Source organism: Camellia sinensis, chromosome 3 (assembly GCF_055761805.1).
Source record: "Camellia sinensis isolate YWXY chromosome 3, ASM5576180v1, whole genome shotgun sequence".
NCBI classification, from domain to species: Eukaryota; Viridiplantae; Streptophyta; class Magnoliopsida; order Ericales; family Theaceae; genus Camellia; species Camellia sinensis.
In genome coordinates, this window is record NC_138963.1 from 87,384,656 (window position 1) to 87,411,247 (window position 26,592).

General features: G+C 36.6%; 1 pseudogene; it reads left to right on the forward strand.

Moving 5' to 3' along the window:
* Positions 1-22,582: 22,582 nt before the first annotated feature.
* Positions 22,583-26,389, forward strand: LOC145821662 (xyloglucan endotransglucosylase/hydrolase protein 2-like; annotated as a pseudogene).
* Positions 26,390-26,592: the final 203 nt, after the last annotated feature.

Consider the following 26,592-nt stretch of genomic DNA (forward strand, 5'->3'; position numbering starts at 1 on the left):
ATTATCACCTTCAACTTTTTTCATGAAACTCGAAACCGCTTCTTGGATATGACAAGGAAATACATTTTTAAAGAAAGATGCATTTTTGGATTCCATGATACTATTCTTGTGTATATCAAGAATAGCAAACTTAAACACAAGAAATCGATATGCACTGCTATATTGTGCATAACCATTAAATACAAAGGCAACGGATTTTTAGGCTTATCCTAACCCTCTTGAGTTTATATATTACCACCTTTTACATGACACCCCTACATTTGTAGAATTTATACAAAAGCTTTTGGCCTTTTCCAAAAATTCGTACAGGGTCTTTAAACAATTCATTAGTCTTGTTTGGTAGGACTTATTTCTACCTTATTTCAGCTTTTAGCTTAATTTAAGCTATTTTGATATGTTTGGTTCAGCTTAATAATACAGCTTATACCTTTTTGTAACTCAAAAATCAACTTATTATTTGAGTGGAGGACGAAAAACTTAATTTATAAGTCAAAAATCAGCTTATATTCACAACTATAAGTTGTAAGCTGTTAGACTATAAGTTATAATCACTTTCCCACAGCTCTACCAAACGGGCCAATTGTGGCACAATGATTATGAAACTCTCAAAATCATATCACAATAAATACATTCCCAGAATGTCATCAACCGAATTAGGCACCCAAACATATTTGGTCCAACCTAATCTGAAGCCAATAGTTTTACTATTTGGAGACACACATCTAGTGTTCAATAGTCTTTTATTCGGAACTTCAAAACATGGCCAACAGTCTTATCACTAGGAATCACTAATTTCTCAGCATGCGGTTAGTAGACTTTCTACTACTAGGAATCGCAATGTTTTAACCTGTGATCAGTAGTCACTTTACTACTAGGAATCACAACGTCCTGATATAGGATCAATAGACTCTTTCATTACTAGGAATCATCATGTCTTGACGTCTGATCAGTAGTCTCACCACTACTAGGAACCATCATGTCTTGACATGTGATCAGTAATCTGTTCACTACTAGGAATCACAATCTCATAACTGTGTAGTCAGTGGTCTAACACCTCCTAGGAACCACCAGTTTTCCTATCACTGTGATCAGTGATCTCATACTCACTAGGAGCCACCAATTTAAGAATATATTGGGAATTTAAAAATTCAAAAATATATTTACCCACCCTAATGGGTTGTCTCATCTTTGCTTTCAAGCAAAGTCATATAACAATCATATATGCTATAATTGACATAAAGATAATATACTAATCGCCTCAGATTAATTCAAAGATATTATCATGCAATCTTATGATTTCCTTTAATCACACTTGATTTATCTAGATCTTCCTTTAAGAACCTCGCAAGGCTTAAGGTTGGCAGGTGGAACAACATTTCCGTTGTCATCTCTTGAAGCCATTTCTGAAAAATCACAATAGAATTTCACTATTCTGTTTTTTCCATACACTAAACTTAACACTAGAAAATCCAAAGTTTGAAATTTAATTCAAAATTGATCTCGCCACTTACCTTAGAATCGAACATGGTCAGGAAAATTTATAGAAAGACTGGATGGGTCACACTGGTCCCACTTAAGACCCAGTTAACCTTAGACAAAACTTTCAAGAGTATGTTGCCTCGTAGTCCATGGGAAACAAATTTAGAATTACATTTCCCAAGAGATAAACCAGGATAAAACAAACCAATTTCCAAGCAAATAAAATTTCCTACCAAAATTACACCACTCATAAAATTTAACCGGTACTCTCGAAACTAAGCCCCTTATTTCTGAATAAAATCAAAAATATTTTAGCTAATGCTAAAATTTGGTTTCTTTTCTCAAAATCAAAACGCTTTGGAAATAATCAGATTATAAACCAAAACACTTTGAAAATAATCAGATTATAACTAAAGACATTCTCCAAACTTGGTTTTCCAACACTTTGGGAATAAAATGATTAAACTCAAAGACTTCCTCAAACCCCAAATGTTTGAGACCAATCCATCTTAGTTGTCATTTCTGAACAAATAAGAACTACTCTTTAGCCAAGGCTAAACACTTTAGTTTCTATTACAGAAAACCAAACCAAGTTCGAAACTTACAAGCAATTTAAAAATTGCTAACCAAATTACAACCAATGCAAAAAATTGCTTCAACAATGATTAAGCAAATAAAATGCTTCTAACAATACAAGCAAATAAAACTTGCTTTTACACAATTGGTAAAAACCAACTAAATCCAAGCAAAAAAAAAAAGTTGCTTCAAATATAAACCAATGTAGACTAATCTAAATAGGATTTTTTTTTTTTTTTTCCCATTCCCTTTTGCATATGTATTCCTATAAAAAAAAGTTACCAGAAAAATACAACAAAATGCAAAACAAATAATTTAAAAAAATTGTACATACAATCAAATATTATTAAACCTTCTACCAAATTTTTGAATAGCAAACATAAATAATGAATTAACATACTACACAAGTTATAAACCCTTATAACTCCTAAATAAATAAATTGAATTACTAGGCAAAAGTTACACAAATAAAGCTAGGGATACTTACGTGTAGGTCCTAATAAGTGAACTTATTGTCAAATAGGTCGTATGAGAAAAATTTGTCATAAAAAAAGTCATTAATTATAAGTTTTAGCGACAATTTATAAAAATCATGACAAAAAAAAGTCACTAATTGTCAATTTTTAGTGATATATATAAAAAATTGTCACAAAAAAATTATTTTTAGTGACAATTTTACCAAGACTTATTTTCAATAGGACATGATGGGAATTAAGTTCAACTATTAGGACCTATTGATAGTTTACCCATAAAACTAAAACTCCAAAATTAAATTTATACATTAACCATGTACATAAGTATAGAGAAGTTACACAACTTAAATTTATAAATCCACAATTAAATTAAAATATGAATGAGCAAATTTATAAAAATCATGACCAAAAAAAAGTCACTAATTGTCAATTTTTAGCGATATATATAAAAAATTGTCAAAAAAAATTATTTTTAGTGACAATTTTACCAAGACTTATTTTCAATAGGACATGATGAGAATTAAGTTCAACTATTAGGATCTATTGGTAGTTTACCCATAAAACTAAAACTCCAAAATTAAATTTATACATTAGCCATGTACATAAGTATAGAGAAGTTACACAACTAAAATTTATAACTCCATAATTAAATTAAAATATGAATGAGCAAGAGTTACAAAATAAACCTATAACTCTAAACAATGAATTAAAATTTAATAGTCATGAGTTATGTATGAACTTATCACACAATAAATTTGTAAATAATGCTAGCAATTCACATGTAAATAATTCTAAAATAATAAGCATGTAACAAAACTTAGAAAATTTAAACATGCAAATTATATTATCAAATTATATCTTATGAGCATGTTATTATACAAAACCTGTATAATGCATGGCATGCAAATATTGGTACTCATATAATAAAATATACTAGAACAAATAAATACAAATATGCTAGAAATCTAATAATAAAAAGCAGCCTAAAGAAACTTTGCATATATGAATAGCCACTGGCATGCTAATCCAAAACAAAACCAGAACCAGGAACAAACATATATATATATATATATATACACGTGTGTGGGTGTTGATTTCTGACCACACAACCAAATGGGGAACTCAACAGGAGAGCACTAATAGAATAGATAATGCCCAAACAACCTGTCACAGAAAAATAAGAATCCGGCAATGGTTCGTCCACCTGGGGGTAATCCGATAATCAAGTCAATATATCTCTCAAACATAACAAAATAGTACTTAATGCACAAGTCAAAACATCACAAATAAAAATATACCTTAAACCCACGAGGGTGCCTTACTTTTATATCCAGCACTAACCTGATCCCTGTAGAAGCCTAGCTTCAATGGATTTTGGCTCAATGCTCATCTTGGACTCCTAGCTAGATAGAGATAAACTCCCTAAGAGTTTTATCTTTACCCATACTGAGGTCCTCCCCCATACTAGGACTTTTGTCCCTTATCCACTCATCTCGAATTTCGATATCTCCGAAGATAACCTTGGCCTAGCCGAGATTATCTCGCACATGACTAAGCCACGTGGCACCTCGGCTGACATGTCGACGTCACATTGGCTGCGTGCTGCCATTCACGAAATATGCTCCCACAACTACCCCCTAGGTTCTATTACCTCGGCAACCTAAGGTGATGGAACCGACACCTTTTGTCCACATAGCACATAGGCTAAGACCTTCTGTTCTCTCACGACTGATATCATCTCTCGTCGGCTTTACATGACTAAGACTTTGCAGTCTACTTTATCAATGACCAAGAACCAAGAACCAAGTTCTTTAAGTTCCTTAACCGAAATCGCTCCTCTAGCCAAGGCTTTTGCTTCATTAAATCAAGAACTCCAAGAGTTTTATGAGCTATCACGCACGGTTTTCTCAACCGTTTCTGTCACGCGTCCTTCTCTCATTCATTCATACCTAATACACGCCATCAGGTCGTGTCGCTTCTACGCATGCCACCTGATAGACATGTCGTCCAAGGCAGATCACTATGGTTTGCCGCCTTTTCACAATTTTAACAAAAACTTCTTCTTCTCTCTCTCCGTCTCTTCACTTTTGAGTATTCAATCTACAACCAATTTTCTCTCTCTAACGTTTCTCTCACAAATCGCTATTGATGTTCCTTTGAGCTATTTGTAACTGCGCTTCATTCACCTCCTCCGGCGAACTTTTCATCACCTGTTCCTAGCCATTCGCGTCATCTGACTCCGGCGATCCCCATATCAGTGCTCATTTCATTTGGTAAGTCACAATTTCCCTCATCTTTGAGTTCTTTCTTTCAATATTCTTGTGACATGTTTCAAATATGCTATTCATTTAAATGCTATTTGTCACCATTGCAAATCAGTTTTTGTTCTTAAATCCCGATTGTATTTTGAATTTCATCATTTGGGTGTCAAACATGCTTGTTTGCAACTTTGTGTTGTTCAATCTGTCTCTAGGTCTACATATGCACATACGAACTGTTCATATGCTTGATAATCTAGCAATTTGTCACTATTCTTGGCTTTTGCACATCTGCACACACTTACTTAGTGTTCTTGAATTTTTGTTTGTTTTCTTGAGTCTGAATCATGTTCTTTTCTGTTTTGCTCTGACTTGTTTCCAGATTCTTGCCCTTGTTTCTTGTTTCCGTATAGTTTCTAGGATTGGGATTTGCCTAGAAACCAAATAATTAGGAGAAACTGAAACAAACTCCCCTTAGATCTGAGAAAACTTTAGCCCCAGTGCTAGCCTAGGTTTAAGCCGAGGTATCCAAACCTATGCCACTCATTTTTTCCAATTATTGCCCCAACTGTTACCAAGTCGACATTATGGGGATGTTCAGGTAGAGGGTAGACACCCTAGAAAAACTTGAGTACTTTAGAAGAGAGTTCTCCATCCCAGCCAACGTCCACTTGAGGTTAGCTGGAGAAGAGGACTCCATTATGCCTAACGGAGACTCCATGCCCTTTCCTATTGTTGCATTCATCAAATGTGGACTTCGGTTTCCCCTTGATACTCTCTTTCAAGAAATCCTCCATTACTACAAACTTAACCCCATGCAACTCGCCATAAACTCATATCGGGTTATTAATGGCATAACTGAACTAGCACACCGAGAAAAAGCTAGGATCACTTTAGCCGACATCCAATTCTGCTATACTATGTGTGGCCTCAAGTCCAAAAAAGGCTACATATACTACCTGAAGCCCAGATCCACTGCATACAAATTAATAGCCGACCTCCCAGACTCTAACAAGGGTGCTAGAGATGATTACTTCATCGCCTCAGGCAACTGAGAATTTGCACCTGACAATGACCTTCATCTCTATCCTCTACGTCGATTGGTGTTTAAAGAGAGTGATGGTAAGAGCTAGTTACCTTTCTAATCATATTTTGGCTAGGATTTGTCAGTTTATATTTGTTTTTTGTAATGTTCTTGTCCTCATTTTGTTTGTAGCTCTTCCGCAGCCAGCGAAGGACTTTTGACAAACCTTCTTCCCCAGCCCTGATCTTAAAAAGCTCTTAAGTTTGGATATCAACAAGCGCAAAGCCCCTTTGCTACTTAACTACGTCCCAACCTACAAGTCTGTACTGCCTGACATCCCATGCCGGAGTAAGACTCCCCCTTCAGCAACAATTCCAACAGTCGCTTCCTCACCAAGGCCAAACCAGGCCTCATTTTCTAATCCAACTAAGGTTGCATCAACATCTACCACTCAACTTATCCTGACATCCCAGCACCAACGCCGACGCCAAGCTCTAATCTCTGCCCCTGCCGGCAAAACTCGCAGCTGCAAATGCCGATATTCTGAGGCATTGGCTTACGACCCAACCAATCCTCCTACCACCTTTCCAGCAATACACTTTGGCACCAAAGTAACAATTGCTTCCACAGTTGACGAAATGGGCCATAAACCAGCCACCGTTGAGAATCTCCTTGCCAATATCCCCGGGGTTGTGACGGTGCAATCCTCGTCTTCTCCATCCCAAACAAAGCCAAAGTCGAAAAGATTGAAGAAGGCCAAGGTTAAGGCCACAGTGACTCAGATTGACTCTAAGGACACTGTGCCAATTTCAAAATTGGCCGAGATAGAGAAGAGTTAAATGGTCGCCGAGAAAAGGCCAGTCGAGGTCGATGCATCCGATTCCCAACCGCCCAAAAGGCCGAGGTCTGACCAACTTGAGGGTAGCCGCAACTTCCCTCGCAATATGACCTGGGCTCCCGAGGTCATGGTGGATGACAGACCCCTGACAGTCGGCGATAGCGCAATGAATCTTAAGGTCGGCGCATCCCTGTCAACGGCTATTTTTTTTCCAGAAGATATGAACTGTATGGCCGAATTGCATGAATATGAAAACTTCGCCCTTATGATGCAGCACTCGGTCTTGGTAAGTCTCTTTCTTACCCTTTTGTAGTCTTTCCATACTTAGTCAAATTTCACTAATCTATTTTACTTTTTGCAGGCCATCCAGCATGCTCATTCATGCGCGGTCAAGATTGAGATGACAAGAAAGGAGTTGGCAAAAAAGTTGATTTCTGACCACACAACCAAATGGGGAACTCAGCAGAAGAGCACCGGCAGAATAGATTAAGCTTGAACAACCTGTCATAGAAAGATAAGAATCCAGCAGTGGTCCGTCCACCCGGGGGCACTCTGACAATCAAGCCAGTATATCTCTCAAAGATAACAAAATAGTACTTAATGCACAAGTCAAAGCATTACAAGTAAAAGCATACCTTAGACCCATGAAGGTGCCTTACTTTTATAGCCAGCACTAACCTGATCCCTGTAGAAGCCTAGCTTCAATAGATTTTGGCTTAATGCTCATCTTGGACTCCCAGCTAGCTAGAGATAAACTTCCTAAGAGTTTTATCTTTATCCAGACTGAGGTCCTCCCCCATACTAGGACTCCTGTCCCTTATCCGCTCATCTCGAATTCTGATATCTCCGAAGATAACCTTGGCCTAGTCGAGATTATCTCACACATGACCAAGCCACGTGGCACCTCGGCTAACACGTTGGCATCACCTTGGCCACGTACTGCGATTCACGAAATATGCTCCCACAATATATATATATATATATATATATAAATTGAATGTCCTATTCATGCCTTCACTACAACAAAAAGAGTCTTTGAAGACAAAAACTAATGACGAAAATAATTTTTGTCACAAAAGATGTACCTTTTAGTGAAGAAAACGATATTCCGTCTCCAAATGTACCATTTTTAGAGAGAAAAAAATAATTTCGTCACCAATCTACATACATGTGCCGCCAAATTAGTGACAAAAAATTTCGTCTCCGTTAAAAATATTATTAGTGAGAATAAATATTTTGTCACCAAATATTTCAATATACAAAACTACGTAGTTTTGTGTTTGGAGAGAAAATCTATTCCTCACAAAATCCATTCTCTCGAACCAAATAATCTATTTATAAAATCTTTAACAACAATTTCAACTTTTTTTCCTTTATTAGTAATGCACAATAGTGTACTTATCTATATGCTACAGGTCTGATTGCTACTCATGGTTTTATAGATGTAACAGTTACCCATCTAGTCAAAGAACACATTCCGAATACATACAAACATGGAAAGCAACAGTGGCCATTATTCAAGAATCACAAAAGCTATAGGCAAACTATCACAGTAAGCTACCCAGAAATACTTTCGATAATTTACTTTACAGTAGGAAAGCACATAAACAAATCACTTATCATACATATGAATCTATTTAACCAATTTCATGGAAAATATATAATCTGTTTTAAGTTTGTTGTATATATTGTGTAATTAAATAAAAACAAATAGATTCATAATTGACAATTGAAATTTCAAAACAAGAACATGCTAGAATTTATAGAAATTCATAATAAAATAACATAGCAAAAGAAAGCAAACCGAAACCTGCACTAGACAGTGTCCTTAAAACAAATTCGCCGCCTCACCGAGTGGGTGCTGGAAGTTGTTCGACGTTTGTCTCCCAAGATACGACGGTTAGACCATCTACAGCAATGCACCGACTGAGTAGTTTCAGTGAACAGAACTTTGCAGCACTCTCTCACAGAAAGAATATAATATCCAAACTAGAGGAAAACTTTTGAAGACAAGAAAAACAAATATTCTGCATAATGAAAAGGAAAAAGAGGGCCTCCTTTTATACACATGAAGGAAGAGAGGAAAAGACTCCTATCATCAAGGCCCATCACAAATGCAAAAATGAATTATGTATTAAACCTGCAAAATTGCTAGAATAATTCATCATCATTATAGAGGAGTTACCAGCTATATTATACACATGAGTTTTGTGTATAATTTCCTACAGCCCACAAATTTGGCTTGGCCCAAAAAAATTAAGATAAATGGGCCAAGCCCAACCCCCACACTCAATCCATTCCAGCAAGCCCAAGATCCATGACTCACGGATCACGGACCCAGGCGGGCAAGCAGCAGGCGTGTGCATGTGGCAATTTTTGCATAACCAACTTGGATCATAGTCTTGGCCCAAGTCCATCCTTGAAACATCCATAACTCACTTTCTTCGGAAAATTTGGATGCCCCAGGGGTTACACCCTGAGGCAAAAAATGGACTTTAAATAACCATCAATGCTCTCCTCTAAAATCAATGTGGGATACAAGGTTTTACACATTTCCCAACACCTTTTTCATAAAGCCAACTTAATGAGTCGACTTCTCATTCAAATCTTAGTAGTTTTTTATCATTCTTTTTGTAGTATAAAGATCTCACTACAAAAAATCTAAACCCACTTTATTCCACCTACGTTAAGAATTGACATTCACTTTAATATTACATTAAAGTTATCAAAAAATCATTATTTTTCCAACAGCTTAAACCTCCCCCATGGAAACCCATTCAAATCCTTTCGACCAGTCCCGCTGTTACTGCCTTCTAGAAGAAGTCAAGCTTGATGAACTTTTAATGCCCAACCAATACACAAATTGGTTTCTCACATTGTGGCCATATTTTGGTTTTGCTTTAATATTGATTGACCTGATACTTCTTTGATGTCAAACTATATATATATATATATTTAATAGATAAAGAAACAATTCTTTTACTGGTTGTGTGAAATTGTTTCGCAGCATATAGTTGATGGGTGGACGTAGTGTGTCTGAGTCTGTGGAGGCAATGTGTAACAAGCATCATTAGTGCTGAAGCAACATAAGTACATCAAAATTGGTATAAAAAAAAAAAAAATTTATTCCATATGTTCTCATTATGAGAGTATTTCATTGGCTATTTGTGGGGTATTTTTTTGGGTACTTACGTATAAGTCCTAATAAGTGAACTTATTGTCTAATAGATCCTATAGAAAAAAATTGTCATATAAAAACGTTACTAATTATAAGTTTTAGCAACAATTTATAAAAATTATGACAAAAAAAAGTCGCTAATTGTTAATTTTTAGCAACGTATGTAAAAAATTGTCACAAAAAAATTATTTTTAGTGATAATTTTACCAAGACTAATTTTTAATAAGACTTGATGGAAATTAAGTTTAACTAATAGGACCTATCAGTAGTTTACTCTATTTTTTATTTTTTTTTTTATTGTTATGAATGGTGAGGGTGGGTGAGTGATTTCATGGGGTGCAGGCGTATATGCCTCTTAGGTGTCACTTGCCAAAGTAGAGATGAAATTTGCTATTGTTTGGCAGCCATGGAGGAAGAAGAAATAATATATACATTTATATAAGTACATTTATATAGGTTTATTTAAAAGAGAGAAAAAGATCATGATATAATGATCGATTTATATATTCTATTAACAAAAATTAATGTGTATTTTAGTCTATAAATTACATGGGAATTATATACTTATTTTTAAATGATAAAAGAATAATTTACACGTGTCAAACTTAGACCATAAAAGGGTAAGGTAAAATTTGTATTGCATGTAAGATTTGAATAGGAGAGCTTTTCTTTTACAAGTTTTGTTTCCTTCTCACCCCATATTCTTCCGTACCTTTTTTTTTTTTTTAGGGGACACCGTAAATCTTGGGTGTTTTCTAACTATCCCAGACTTGTTAAAAATAACTATTTTGCCTCTAAAGGCTAAGTTTATCCTGGGGATGTTTTATTAATTAGAGAGTTAAATATATCATTTCGTCCTATTAGATGTATGTTGTATAGATTCTTAAAAATAAATTAGATATATAAGATATGTGTCGATTACTTTTTAATGAACTTTTCTTATATAATAATCCTAGCGTATGCCCCTGCCCGAAGGCAGGGCGTAAATAATGTTGGGATTAAAATGTAGTTATAATGTTCAGTGTAAATAATGACAATTAATTAATTAATTTAATGCATCCTCGACATTTAATTAATCATGGAGAATATGAATACATTAGAAACAGTGTATGCTGCCACCACACATAAGCCAGTTTTGTTTGAATAATTGTAGGTATCATTAAAATTTAGAAAAAATTAACCCAAAAAAAAAAAACTTAAAATTCAATATATTCATGTGAGGTCTGTCTTTAGGAAGAAAAAAATTGTGTTGAAAGACAATTTGTCGGTAGGAAGAAGTAGCCATCAGTCCTTTGCGGGGTCTGTGTTTCACATATTTTTTTTTGCATTCCTATTGAAAAAAATAATAATATATCAACACATTTTGCATTCCTATTGAAAAAAAATAAAATAATATATAAACACAATTTGAATAGCACATAAAATAAATAAAGATGTGATAATGGCCAAGCATTTGAATGCGCAACACAATTAAGAAAACCGACCACTACTGTCACGACCCAAACCCGCCCCTATGGGTTTAGCACCGTAACCGGCCAGTAATCCGAGATTACCGAAGGCCTGCTTAACAGTAATACAGTAATACAGAGTACAGGGGCTGGCGGAAGCCAATACAGTAAATAAACAATGTCCAATGAGCTGTGACAGTCTGTATGCCAAAAAGACTTTTCATTCAAATATATATACAGTCGGACAAAACAGTATGTACATATATACAATCATTCAGTTCAGGGACCTAATCCCTATTAAACAGTACCGTACAGTAAACAAAACAGTTGCAGAGACAGAAGGGGGAACTAAAACACCCATAAGCCATAACTTGACAGGCTCGGAACCTCGCATTGAGGCACATAGGTTGGCTCAACAAAACTGGAGTTTACCCCGACGCCTCTAACCACGGTCTGGTGCCTGGACACTTACATATATATATGAGCAGTGAGCTAAAACCCAGTGAATAACACAATGCGTAAAGGGGTTAAGAATGAATGTCCTTACAGTAATGAAAACAGTTCATTAAATCAGTATTTCAGTCGTTCAGTCGATACAGTCATATGTGATACATCCATTAGTATAACAGTACAGTAGACAGTAGGTCTTAAAAGACCGAACAGTAAATGATGGCCATCAGTCAGTAACAGTAGTGGTTCCAACGAGAGAACCGACAGAGATCTCTGTAACAGTAACAGTAAACAGTAGTTGCTAAGGATGCCACAATACAGTTCAGAATATAGGACATACATTCATTCAATTAACAGTAACAGTTCAGAAAGCAGTACAGTTCAATTGTTCAGAAGATAATCATTTTGAACATATCTTTACACAGTTGTTACTCACAGAGTTCTGGGCTACAGTAAAGCTAGAGCGCGTCCCCAGTCGCCAACCCTACACAGTATACAGATTGAACACACACTAAACTACACAGTTGGGAAAGATAATAACTTAATCCCTAATTTACCTCGGTGTGGTTCTACATCTATATCCTCATTAAGATGCCTTAAACTAGGCCTAATAATGCCTAGGATGAGATGAGGATGCAAAGATGCACTTTAAAAGTATTTTCAGAAATTTCAGAAAACAGGGGTCACGCTCGAGCGTAGGTTACTCCGCTCGAGCGGACATGCCGACAAAGGTTTTCGCTCGAGTGTAGAATTATCGGCTCGAGCATTCTACAAAACAGTCAAAAGTGCTGGATAGGTGGAAATCACACTCGATTGGGCGCTCGACACCCGCTCGAGCATGACACACAATGTCTCGCTCGAGCGTCAATTATTCCGCTCGAGCGGACTGCAAAACAGAACAAAATGCTGGGAGCACGATTCCCACGCTCGAGCGCCAGTCACCCCGCTCAAGCGTGAGTCCAAATTCTGGAAATTCCAGATTTGAACCTCAAGCTCAAAACCAAGTTTTAAAACATAAATTTCGATCCTCTTGGGCCAATTTTCCAGAAAACACATCAAAACTCATACTTTAACATGATTCAAAGCTCAATTTGTAAAATCAAAGCCCAAGGGTGTTTCAAACAACTCAATTTCAAACCAATTTTCATGAATATGAAGAACATGCAAACATGCATGAATCTAACCAATTCAAAGCTTTAAATACAAGCTCAAATGAGCTAACTCTTACAAAAACATGATGAATTCATGGTCTAATGTAAAATTATGAACATGCATGTGGCAAATTTATGAAGACCAAGCTCTAAAATGCAAGAGTATACCATGCATGCAATAATTAAGCTTCAATTCAACACTTCTGAACCAATTCGTGACTTAACCCTTCAATTAGACATGAACCATGCAAGAATCAACTTAAACACAATAATGATGGGTTGAATTTCCTTACCCAGGTCTTCAATTACAAGAGTAGAAGTTCAATTAGGCAAATCTCCTACAAATTCTCCAAGTCTCCAAACTAGACTCTCACTTGAACTCAATTCCCTCACTCTCACTCTCTTGGTCGGTTGTGTGCAAGAAATGGAAGAAGAAATGTTTTGTTTACAAGTATACAAGCCTCCAAGTATGTTGCCTAAGTGATCCACTAGGGATGGCAAGGTTTTAATTAAGCCAACTATTGCAATTCAACTCATTTTAATCCAATTTAATTATACCAAATCACCCTTTTAATTAAATATGCTATAAAATTGTGTAAATTCTAACTAACACAGAACATCAATCAATTTCAAATTCGGCCGCCAATAAGGCCTTCAATTCGCAATTTAAACACAAAGGCATGAACAGATAGTCAAACAGTCAACAGATAGACATGCATTTAAATAGATACAGTTAATCAATCAGTTTCAGACTTCAGTCAGTCAGTTCAGTAGTTTATTCAGTTCACTTATCAGTTATAATCAGTTTCAGTTTAACGGTAATCAGTGGTTATTCGGTAAACAGTGACGAGGGTTGTTACAGTCTCCCCTCTTTAAAAAGAGTTTAGTCCTCTAAACTCGAGTTACCTTCGTTTTGGAAGAAAACAGGATTCAGTGGAAACAATTCAGGATATCTTTTAGCCATGTCATCTTCCCTTTCCCAAGTGGCATACGCGCCACCGTGGTTTTGCCAGTCGACTTTCACTAACGGGATCTCTTTGTTTCTCAACTTCTTGATTCGTCTGTTTACAATCTGAATAGGCCGTTCCTCGTAAGTGTAGTTATCACTCAGCACTACACGAGTAGGCTCTATTACATGGAAAGGATCCCAGAGGTAGTCCCTCAACATAGAAATGTGGAAGACGTTGTGCATATGCTCCATTTCAGGAGGAAGCGCAAGTTAATACGCCACCGGATTGATTTTCTCAATAATCTCATATGGTCCGACGTATCTCGGCGCTAACTTGCCTTTGACTCCAAAACGAGTCTGGCCTTTCATCGGTGTCACTTTCACAAACACGTGATCACCCACTTCATATTCTCTATCCCGTCTTCTGACATCAGCATAACTTTTCTATCTGCTCTGTGCGGTTTTCAGTCTCTGTTGTATCAGTTTTACTTTCTCAGTCGTTTCGTATACAATCTCGGGCCCAAGCAAAGGCCCATCTCCAACTTCTGCCCAGCAAATCGGAGATCTATATTTTCTGCCATAGCGCCATACCAATACTTAAATGATAGTTGTTGTTGTAGGCGAATTCAACTAAGGGCAAATGACCTTCCCAGTTTCCCTAAAAATCAAGGACACACATTCTCAGTAAATCCTCCAGAGTCTGGATGGTCCTTTCTGACTGGCCATCGGTCTGAGGATGATAAGCACTACTCAGTCTCAATTCAGTACCCAATGCGGTCTGTAAGCTTTGCCCAAATCTCGATGTAAACTTTGAATCCCTGTCAGAAACAATGGACATAGGCACTCCATGCAGTCTAACAATTTCATCAATATAGAGTATAGCCAATTTGTCCGCATTATAAATTGTCTTAACAGGTAAGAAGTGAGCAGATTTAGTCAGTCTATCAACAATAACCCAAATTGAGTCCATACCTTTACTGGAGCGAGGCAATCCCACAATAAAATCCATGGTGATATGTTCCCATTTCCACTCCGGTATAGGTAAGGGCTGCAATAGGCCTGCGGGTTGTTGATGTTCGGCTTTAACTTGTTGGCAATGAAGACATTTCGATACAAAATCGGCAACTTCTTTCTTCATTCCCAGCCACCAGAAATTCAGTTTCAGGTCTTGATAAATTTTTGTATTCCCTGGATGGATAGAAAATTTTGAATTGTAGCCCTCTTGCAGAACTCTTCTTTTCAATTCAGTATCATTTGGTACACACAGTCTTTCTTGAAATTTCAGTACATTATTTTCAAATTTGAAACCCGGTCTTGGTTTAGTTTCCCTTTCTTCGATGATCTTCTTCAAGAAGTCATCCAGTTGTTGTTTCTCTTTAATCTCTTCAATCAGTGCTGGTTGAGCAGAAATAGCAGCTAAGGTTCCACCTTGTTCTCGTAAAACAATTTCAATTTCAGATTTTTCAAGGTCACAAAGCAATTCTTTCTGCCCGGTGAGCAAACAGGCTAAATTTCCAATCGATTTCCTGCTCAGTGCATCGGCAACGGTATTGGTTTTTCCCGGATGGTACAAAATCTGTAGGTCATAGTATTTAATCAGTTCTAGCCATCTCTGCTGTCTCATGTTCAGTTCTTTCTGTGTGAAGAAATATTTCAAACTCTTGTGGTCAGTATATACTTCATATGTCGCCCCATACAGATAGTGACGCCAGATTTTCAGTGCAAATACTACTGCAGCAAGTTCCAGATCATGGGTCGGGTAGTTCTTTTCGTGCGGTCTCAGTTGTCGGGAAGCATAAGCAATAACTCTCCCATTCTGCATTAAAACACACCCCAAACCCTTATGAGAAGCATCACTAAATACAGTATAACCATCCGTACCTGAAGGTAGGGTAAGAACCGGTGCAGTCACAAGTCGAGTTTTCAACTCTTGGAAAGCAGATTTCCTTTGGTCAGTCCAGTCGAACGATATCCTCTTCTGAGTTAACTGAGTCAACGGTAAGGCAATTTTGGAGAAATCTCTGACAAATCTTCTGTAATATCTGGCTAGTCCCAAAAAGCTTCGGACTTCTGTCACGTTCATTGGTCTAGGCCAGTTTACTACAACTTCAATTTTCTGCGGATCAACGGAAATTCCATCTTTGCTAACGACATGCCCCAAAAACATAACATGATCAAGCCAAAATTCACATTTAGACAGTTTAGCATAAAGTTTCTGTTCTCTTAGAGTCTGTAGGGCAAGTCTCAGATGATGTTCTTGTTTTTCTACACTTTTGGAGTAAATCAGTATGTCATCAATGAATACTACAATAAAGTCATCAAGGTATGGTTTAAAGATTCTGTTCATGAGGTCCATAAATGCAGCAGGTGCATTGGTAACCCCGAAAGGCATAACTAAAAATTCGTAATGTCCATACCTCGTTCGAAAAGCAGCTTTGTCAATGTCCTCTGGTTTAACTTTCAACTGATGGCATCCTGATCTGAGGTTGATCTTAGAGAACACTTGAGCACCCTGTAACTGATCAAATAAGTCATCAATACGTGGCAATGGGTATTATTTTTCACAGTTACCTTGTTCAGTTCACGGTAGTCAATACACAGTCTCAGTGAGCCGTCTTTCTTTTTCACAAATAAAACAGGAGCGCCCCATGGTGAAGTACTGGGCCTGATGAACTTTTTGTCTAACAGTTCTTGCAGTTACACTTTCAGTTCTTTCAGTTCAGTTGGAGCCATTCGGTAAGGAGCTTTAGATACTGGCTGCGTTCCCGGAATCACATCAATGGTAAATTCAATCTCCCTGTCAATCAAATCCCTTGGCAGATTATCTGGAAATACATCTGGGAATTCTCTAACTATAGGAATAATGTTCACGTTAGCATTATCATCAGTAGATACAGTCAATACAGAACACAGATATCCCTTACACCCGTTTCTAATCAATTTAACAGCTTTCACAGATAAAATCAAATACGGAGGAGGTACTACTCCAACCCCATTAAACACAAATTTGGGTAAACCCGGTGGACGGAAAACTGCTTGTTTCGTTACACAATCTATGGTAGCATAGTATTTCGTTAACCAGTCCATTCCCAATATTACATCAAAATGATCAATGTTCAGTGGCAGTAAGTCAATAAACAAATGTGCATCTCCAACAATAATTTCACAAGCAGGGTACATATATGCACAGGTCATAGATTCCCCAACAGGTGATGATACAGCTAACAGATAATTCATGGGTTCTGATGGTCTATTCAGTTTTCGCGAAAAAGCATGCGACACATATGAATGCGTAGACCCCGAATCAATCAATGCATAAGCATTTTGAGTACAAATAGAGAGAATACCTGGCACAACGGTCTCGGTATTCTGCACATCTCCCGGTACTAGGGCGAACACTTGGCCCTGCCTTATGGGCTCTTTCCCGGTAGCTTTGGGATTCGGTTTTGGTGCAATAGTTGATGCTGCTACGCTTGGTGCAGCTTTACTATGGGCTTGTGGAGCAGAGGGGCAGTCTTTAACCATGTGGCCCACCTTGCCACACCTGTAATAGGCTCCAGATATTTTGTAACAGACCCCTTTGTGCTTCTTGCCACACTCAGAACAGGGTGGTATGAAACCACTCCCTTGGTTGGGGCTAGTTGTTGACCCCGTATTCTGTTTCTTGTTCAATGGGTTATGCTTGCCTTTCTTGAATTTAAAACCCTACCTTTTTCCACACCATTCAGACGCTGGTGTTTCAATTTTCAGTGCCTCGATGTTCGATTCAGCCATCAAGGCTCGGTCAAGAACATTTACATAGTTCGGTAGCTTCAAAACATTAATTATGTTCAGTATTGTAACATTAAGGCCGCCTTCAAACTTTCTAGCCTTCTTGTAGTCAGTGTCAACCATATGTGGTGCATAACGGGCAAGTTCAGTAAATTTTGTCTCATATTCAACAACGGACATTGTGCCCTGTCTCAGCTGTTCAAATTCAGTCACTTTTCTATCCCTAACACACTGAGGGAAATACTTTTCAAAGAAGGCTCCTTTGAATTGAGCCCAAGTCATAACAGTATTCTCATTACGGATAAGCATCCACCACCTTCTGGCTTCTTCTTGCAAAGTAAAGGCGGCCAATAGCACTTTATGTGCTTCAGAGCACGGAAAAACCTCAAACAATTTTTCAGTCTCAAGAACCCATGCCTCAGCTTTTAACGGTTCAAGGCCTCCCTGAAAGGACGGCGGTTTCATTTTGCTGAACTTATGGGTGAGAGCAATTATGTCCCCATCATTAACATTGGCATTCTGTTCTGGCTATACCGGAAGAGGAGGTGGGGGCTGTTGATTCTGTTGTTGGTCCAGTCTTTTAGTTATTAGTTCCATCATTCTTTCCAGTCTTGTCATTCCTGCCTCAGAGGATGAGGATTCAGATTCATTTGCAGTTCTCGCATTATCCATTTCACTATAGGCAGTTATAATAGTTATTAACATAGGCAGTCATTTGTTCAAACAGATTAACACAATAGCATGCATTCAGTCATGTCATAACCACACGCTTATCATGCTCAAGTAATGCCCTAATCGCTTTTCTAGGACATCCTATAGCTCATTTGGACACGTGTGTGCGGTAGAACTCGTGGTAAGTATTACTCTGATACCACTCTGTCACGACCCAAACCCGCTCCTATGGGTTTAGCATCGTAACCGGCCAGTAATCCGAGATTACCGAAGGCCTGCTTAACAGTAATACAATAATACAGAGTACAGGGGCTGGCGGAAGCCAATACAGTAAATAAACAATGTCCAATGAGCTGTGACAGTCTGTATGCCAAAAAGACTTTTCATTCAAATATATATACAGTCGGACAAAACAGTATGTACATATATACAATCATTCAGTTCAGGGACCTAATCCCTATTAAACAGTACCGTACAGTAAACAAAACAGTTACAGAGACAGAAGGGGGAACTAAAACACCCCTAAGCCATAACTTGACAGGCTCAGAACCTCGCATTGAGGCACATAGGTTAGCTCGACAAAACTGGAGTTTACCTCGACGCCTCTAACCACGGTCTGGTGCCTGGACACTTACATATATATATGAGCAGTGAGCTAAAACCCAGTGAATAACACAATGCGTAAAGGGGTTAAGAATGAATTTCCTTACAGTAATGAAAACAGTTCATTAAATCAGTATTTCAGTCGTTCAGTCGATACAGTCATATGTGGTACATCCATTAGCATAACAGTACAGTAGACAGTAGGTCTTAAAAGACCGAACAGTAAATGATGGCCATCAGTCAGTAACAGTAGTGGTTCCAACAAGGGAACCGACAGAGATCTCTGTAACAGTAACAGTAAACAGTAGTTGCTAAGGATGCCACAATACAGTTCAGAATATAGGACATACATTCATTCAATTAACAGTAACAGTTCAGAAAGCAGTACAGTTCAATTGTTCAGAAGATAATCATTTTGAACATATCTTTACACAGTTGTTACTCACAGAGTTCTGGGCTACAGTAAAGCTAGAGCGCGTCCCCAGTCGCCAACCCTACACAGTATACAGATTGAACACATACTAAGCTACACAGTTGGGAAAGATAATAACTTAATCCCTAATTTGCCTCGGTGTGGTTGTACATCTATATCCTCATTAAGATGCCTTAAACTAGGCCTAATAATGCCTAGGATGAGATGAGGATGCAAAGATGCACTTTAAAAGCATTTTCAGAAATTTCAGAAAACAGGGGTCACGCTCGAGCATAGGTTACTCCGCTTGAGCGGACATGCAGACAAAGGTTTTCGCTCGAGCGTAGAATTACCTGCTCGAGCATTCTGCAAAACAGTCAAAAGTGCTGGATAGGTGGAAATCAGGCTCGATTGGGCGCTCAACACCCGCTCGAGCATGAGACACAATGTCCCGCTCGAGCGTCAATTATTCCGCTCGAGCGAACTACAAAACAGAGCAAAATGCTGGGAGCACGATTCCCATGCTTGAGCGCCAGTCACCTCGCTCGAGCGTGAGTCCAAATTCTGGAAATTCCAGATTTGAACCTCAAGTTCAAAACCAAGTTTTAAAACATAAATTTCAATCCTCTTGGGCCAATTTTCCAGAAAACACATCAAAACTCATACTTTAACATGATTCAAAGCTCAATTTGTAAAATCAAAGCCCAAGGGTGTTTCAAATAACTCAATTTCAAACCAATTTTCATGAATATGAAGAACATGCAAACATGCATGAATCTCACCAATTCAAAACTTTAAATACAAGCTCAAATGAGCTAACTCTTACAAAAACATGATGAATTCATGGTCTAATGTAAAATTATGAACATGCATGTGGCAAATTTATGAAGACCAAGCTCTAAAATGCAAGAGTATACCATGCATGCAATAATTAAGCTTCAATTCAACACTTCTGAACCAATTCGTGACTTAACCCTTCAATTAGACATGAACCATGCAAGAATCAACTTAAACACAATAATGATGGGTTGAATTTCCTTACCTAGGTCTTCAATTACAAGAGTAGAAGTTCAATTAGGCAAATCTCCTACAAATTCTCCAAGTCTCCAAGCTAGACTCTCACTTGAACTCAATTCCCTCACTCTCACTCTCTTGGTCGATTGTGTGCAAGAAATGGAAGAAGAAATGTTTTGTTTACAAGTATACAAGCCTCCAAGTATGTTGCCTAAGTGATCCACTAGGGATGGCAAGGTTGTAATTAAGCCAACTATTGCAATTCAACTCATTTTAATCCAATTTAATCATACCAAATCACCCTTTTAATTAAATATGCTATAAAATCGCATAAATTCTAACTAACACAGAACATCAATCAATTTCAGATTCGGCCGCCGATAAGGCCTTCAATTCGCAATTTAAACACAAAGGCATGAACAGATAGTCAAACAGTCAACAGATAGACATGCATTTAAACAGATACACTTAATCAATCAGTTTCAGATTTCAGCCAGTCAGTTCAGTAGTTTATTCAGTTCACTTATCAGTCATAATCAGTTTCAGTTTAACGGTAATCAATGGTTATTCGGTAAACAGTGACGAGGGTTGTTACAATTACCACTTTTCTTACTCTTTCACCATGTCTTCAACATGGATGAAGAAATAGTCCATGAATTATCAGTGAAAATTTAAATTGGATTATAGAAATAAAATAAAATGAAACAAAAATAATGACCCATGAAAGACATACGGGTTGAAGAAAAAATAAATAAACAAGAAAATGTTGAGACCCAAACCAATGTCAACAGCCCCACAAACCAATGTCAAGACCCTCGCCTGACAACACAAAAAAGAAAAACAAATATATATCAATTTAAGGTTTAGAAACACCAACCCAAATACATAACATAACTTAACACCAACCCATATAAATTGAAAGATGCATAAATAAAAAAATGAAAAAAGAAACAGAACACAAAAAAAAGAAAGGGAAATCCAAATACATATCAATTTAAGTTTAAAAACACAAATCCAACACAAACACATCAGTTTAAGGTTTAGACAAACAAATACAAATCCAAATCTTAGAAGCACAAACCCAAATTGATGGGTCTCTTTTGCTTTGATTGAAAAGAAACATAATGATTTTTAATGCTCTGTTCCAATGCTTTGTGTCTCTTAAGCTTTGTTTCCAACTTTTTCTGTGGTTCCATTGAATGCATACCTAATCACACAAAACCAAACAGAAATCTTATAAACACAAACACAAATCGAAACCGAAATCTTAGAAACACAACCTAATCAACAAAAATATATATAAAAAAATAATAATAATAACACAAATCCAACACAATGAAACATTGAAAACCATTTGAAAAATCACTTTAAAATATCTTAAAACCCATTTGAAAACCATTTCATGAGGATCAATTATTATTTCAAACCCAAGGATTAGTTTGTATACCATACTACACGTTCCTAATCCTATTTGTTCATTAACAACATAATCACCAAATCCTATCCGTTCATCATCATCACAAAAAAAAAAAACATCAAAAAATTAAAAATAAAACAGAGTTATACGTGCCTCTTCCAAGTACTTCTTCGACCTCTTTGCCACACTCTTCAACCTCTTCATCATGATCATCAATTTGGATAGATCATAGCCTTTTATATGTACAAATTTTAGCTACAAAAATTTACTTTGCATAGATCAAGTCTTATACATGTATCAAGGCAGAGAAATCGGGCTCAACATATCTTGCCATTTCATCAAGGCAGAGAAATCGAGCTCTCTCTCGATGAATCCAATGGTCGTCTCTTACCCCACTTTTTGTCACTCGTTAAAATTATCTGATAAGTCCAACTCATTACATAGCGGTATTTCCTTATTATTGAAATTACATATCATGTGCCATGTAAACTGAATTTACTAAATTTTTCACTTTCCATTTATCTCATTCATAATCTCCATTTCTTTCCCCAAATATACATTCTATCAAAAAAATGAAAAATTATAGAATACTCTAGGACTACTGAATAATCATCCAAAAAGAAAAATTATAGAATAACACATCTATTTTCAAGCGTTTCTAAGTGTACAATCACCAAAATATTCCATGTTGTAATTAAAATGCACAAGAAAAAACAAACAAACAAACAAACAAATAATGGAAGAGTAAAGCTCATCAACTTGTTTCAAATAGATTGTGTCTTAGTTCATAGCACATTTCGAAAGTGTGTTCAAATTTTAGCTGTTAACCAAGCTATAATTTATAGAGCCAAGATTTATTCTTTGTGACAATGATATTTGTTCACCAACCAGGATCTGGAATTAAGCTACCAGCCAATGACTCCGGAGGAGTCGTAACAGCCTTCTATGTAAGTTCACATTTACAGTGTAAGAAACTCCTGCTAAAAAGGTGTCACTGATAACATAATGTAAATCATTTTTTTTTTCTTTCTTTTGGCAGTTGAAATCAGAAGATAGTGAATTGGATTTTGAGTTCTTGGGCAACATAAAAGGGAAGCCCATCAGAGTCCAGACGAATGTCTTTTTAAAAGGAAAAGGAAGTAGAGAGCAGAGGATCCATATATGGTTTGAAAACACAAAAACATCGAAATTGAAAATGATATCACACTCCTTAAATCACAATCTGTTAGAGTTCTAACTTATTTTGTTAATCGCCTTTCCCCCCAACAGTTATTTTGTGATGAATATCCCATTCGAGTTTTCAAAGCCAACAGACGCGATGGAGTTGGCTTCCCAACACAACCAATGCAACTAATGGCAACTATATGGGACGGAGATAGTTGGGCCACGAATGATGGAAAAACTAAAATCATTTGGGCTCATGCACTGTTTATAAGTCACTTTCAGGGCTTTGCCATTGACGGATGCCCCTATGACAGCTCCCACAAAAAATCATCTGACAATAACTGCAGTTTAAAACTATTGAATTCACAATATAATATTATGCTTAATCACTTTCTACTTTTTCTAATTCTCAACCTTCTCTCAGACCTAATACATTTTTCAGGACGACTATTCGGGGCTGTCTTTCTAGTTCTAAATACACGAAATATTGTAGAATTGAGCTGCACCATGTACAAAAATATGCATACAAAAATATGCTTCATTTGTATATTCTTCTCATTCATAGCATAAGAATCAACTGTGTCAGAACTTCATACAGTATTTCTTGAACACAATCATTTGCCACTATCTCACCATCACAACCCTTCCATCAAATTAAGCAAAGCAAAACACTACACAATAGACTTCAGAGCAAAACAAAATGTTCCCAGACAAAATTCAAAATAAGCATTATTTGCATTGGCTCTATAATAAAAAAATCACCAAAATGTATGGAAAGTTACTTCATTCAAAATAGGTCCATTAAAAAATTGCACCTCTGCAATAAATACCAATAATAAAATCATGGACCCAAAAAGAAAGAAAGAAAAAATAAGATAAGGTCATTCAGGAAAAAAACTTATGCAAATGTATTGCAACTTAGGCAATGAAAACTTTAACAAAAACTTATTTTTTGACCCAAAAGAAAGAAAATTCAACAAAAACAGTAAAATAAAATAAAAAAACGTGTTTAACATATTGTCAAGTGAGTGAAGAGGGTTTTTGAATTTATATAATAAGGGAAAACATAAAATGTAAAATTTAAATATAAAATGACTTAAACAGGAAAATTCAAATAATGCTTATAAAAATGGAAAATTGACTGCAAAATAATGGAAAATGGAAAATTGTCAAATAATGCTTTTACAAAATAATTTATTAAATAATGCAAAATTGACTGCAGCATCAAATTTAAGGAACAAATAATTTATGAAGTAGTTATTATGGCAATGAGGCTACTGATATCAAATAGAAGACTAATTTATTCAAAGGTTCATTTGCAATTTCCCTAGTTAAGAATGTTAATGACATCTTTATCAAGTGAACTGAAAAGCCCAAATTTCCCTCTATCAGGAAAACAGGATCAGATCTAAAAAAGCTTACATTCTGGCTAAACCAAGGGGCGTCAAAGAATTTATCACCCCCTGTAACTATCATTGTGCATGGTATGCAAATCATTGACCCACTGATAGTACTTGTAATACCCAACACCTAAAACCATCATTATCAGTACCTAATTACGTACCAATAGCATTACCAAGCTCCAGCTTGTATTCTATGGAATCACGACTCCTATATGAAGAGTTGAAAGAGTAACCAGATGGACCAGCTGGTACAACTCCGGCCCATATCTGATTTGCTAATATAACATGAGGGTTCTCCAATCGAACAGGAAATTCTCTGACATGGAAACCAAAGAAAAAATATTTTTTTTATCAACTTTGAAAGTCATGACGCAACCAAGTGATATAGCTAAGAGTAATCCATGTAAAGCCAATGCAAATAAATTAAAAAAAAAAACCATTCTCCCGTATTCAAAAAATATAAAATAAAAAATAAAAAAAATCTCAGCCATTTAAACAAAATGTAAAATTAAAAATAAAAAAAGAACCATTCTCCCTTATTCAAAAATAAATAAATAAAATCAGAGATGGGTACAGATGATTTACTGTCTTTGGGTCCATGAAAATCCACAAAGAACTTCTCTACCTTATACTCACTCATCATCCTATTTCACAACAATCAAAACCCAACTATTAAAATAATAATAGAAGCCAGTTTTAGTGAATAATACAGAGTGAGCAAACCCAATATTTGTCCAAAGTAATACAAAGCATCCAATATTTGAATTTTGTTCAAATATTTGTCCAAAGTAATACAGAGCATCCAATATTTGAATTTTGTTCAAATATTTGTCCAAAGTAATACAGAGCATCCGACCTAATAATAAATTAATGGAAGAAGAAGAAAAAAAAAAAAACTGTTCTCCTTTATTCAAAATATATAAAAATCAGAGATGGGTATAGATGATTTACAGTTTCTCTGCGATGGAGGATGGAGGTGCCATAGTGGGTTGAGATCGGAGGCGACGCGACGGTGGAGATCAGATTATGCCCAAATAAGAATTAGCATGCAACAAATGCAACTTAACCTTCATAAGTTCATATGACCACAAATGAGAGGAACTCAAATAAATAAATACAGAGATAGACATAGAAATATCATGATTGTACAGCTCTTTCTGTTAATCGATTTGAGATTGGCAAGCTTAAATATAATTTTAAACCAAGCACACTACAAATATCAAGAAGCCCAATCTAAAATGATTAGAATTAGAACCTAGTTCAAATAATTTCATAAATGACCACAGTTCTAATAACTTCACAAACTACAATATCTTGAAACAATCAACTTTTGACATTTTGTATAACTTTGTCCCAGCAAGGATACAATAAAGTTTGCTCACATGGTCGTAAAGACAATTATAGTTGGTCACGGAATCCAGTGGTTACCAACATTAACTTCTGCATTTTATAAGTTACATCCGCAATTCAACAATATTTGTATGAACACAACATTTTTTTTCAAACATCGTACAAAAGATATAATAATAAAATTGAGACATGTCAAAAGAAAATCTTTAATCAAAACATAGTAAAACTGTTTATAAAGCAATAATTTAGCAACCAGAAAGGTTAAAGCTTGAACACAAATCACAACATTATAAATAAATTTCACCTTCCTTCATAAACTTTCCCATGAGCTCCCTCGCCGATTTTTGATCCAATAAACAGTAACTTTGGGTCAACCAACAAACTCTCATCAATTGTTAACTGTGGGGCAATGATTGATCCATTCTGTGAAACCAACTTGGGGTCATCCTCAACCGACTTTCATAGGACTGGTTTCTTATCTTCTCCCTCTTCTCCTCCTCTGTTCTTCTCACTGCAACTCATGTTCCAAGTTACAACTCATGTGCCGTAGTTGCTGCCGGTGGAGATCGGAGGCGACGCGACGATGGAGACGATGCGATGGTGGAAGCGGAGCGGCAGTGGAGAGGAGGGAGAGGAAGAGAGAGATCTCTGAGTACAGAGAGTTTGAGACCTGAGAAGTTGGAGAGGAGATCGGAAGCGGCACGACGATGAAGACGACTCGACGGTGGAGAGGAGGGAGAGGAAGAGAGAGATCTCTGAGGACAGAGTTTGAGAGAGAGAGAGAGAGAGAGAGAGAAGTGTGCAAATAATGTTTGGAGTGGGTGGAACACAAGAGAGAGAGAGAGAGGGGATTGTTTTGGGCCGAAATTGAAAATATTACAAAACATCTCAGCCCTCAATGGTTAAAAACAACTCATCTCAGCCCTTGATTCAAAATGTATCTCTCATACATTTTAAGACAT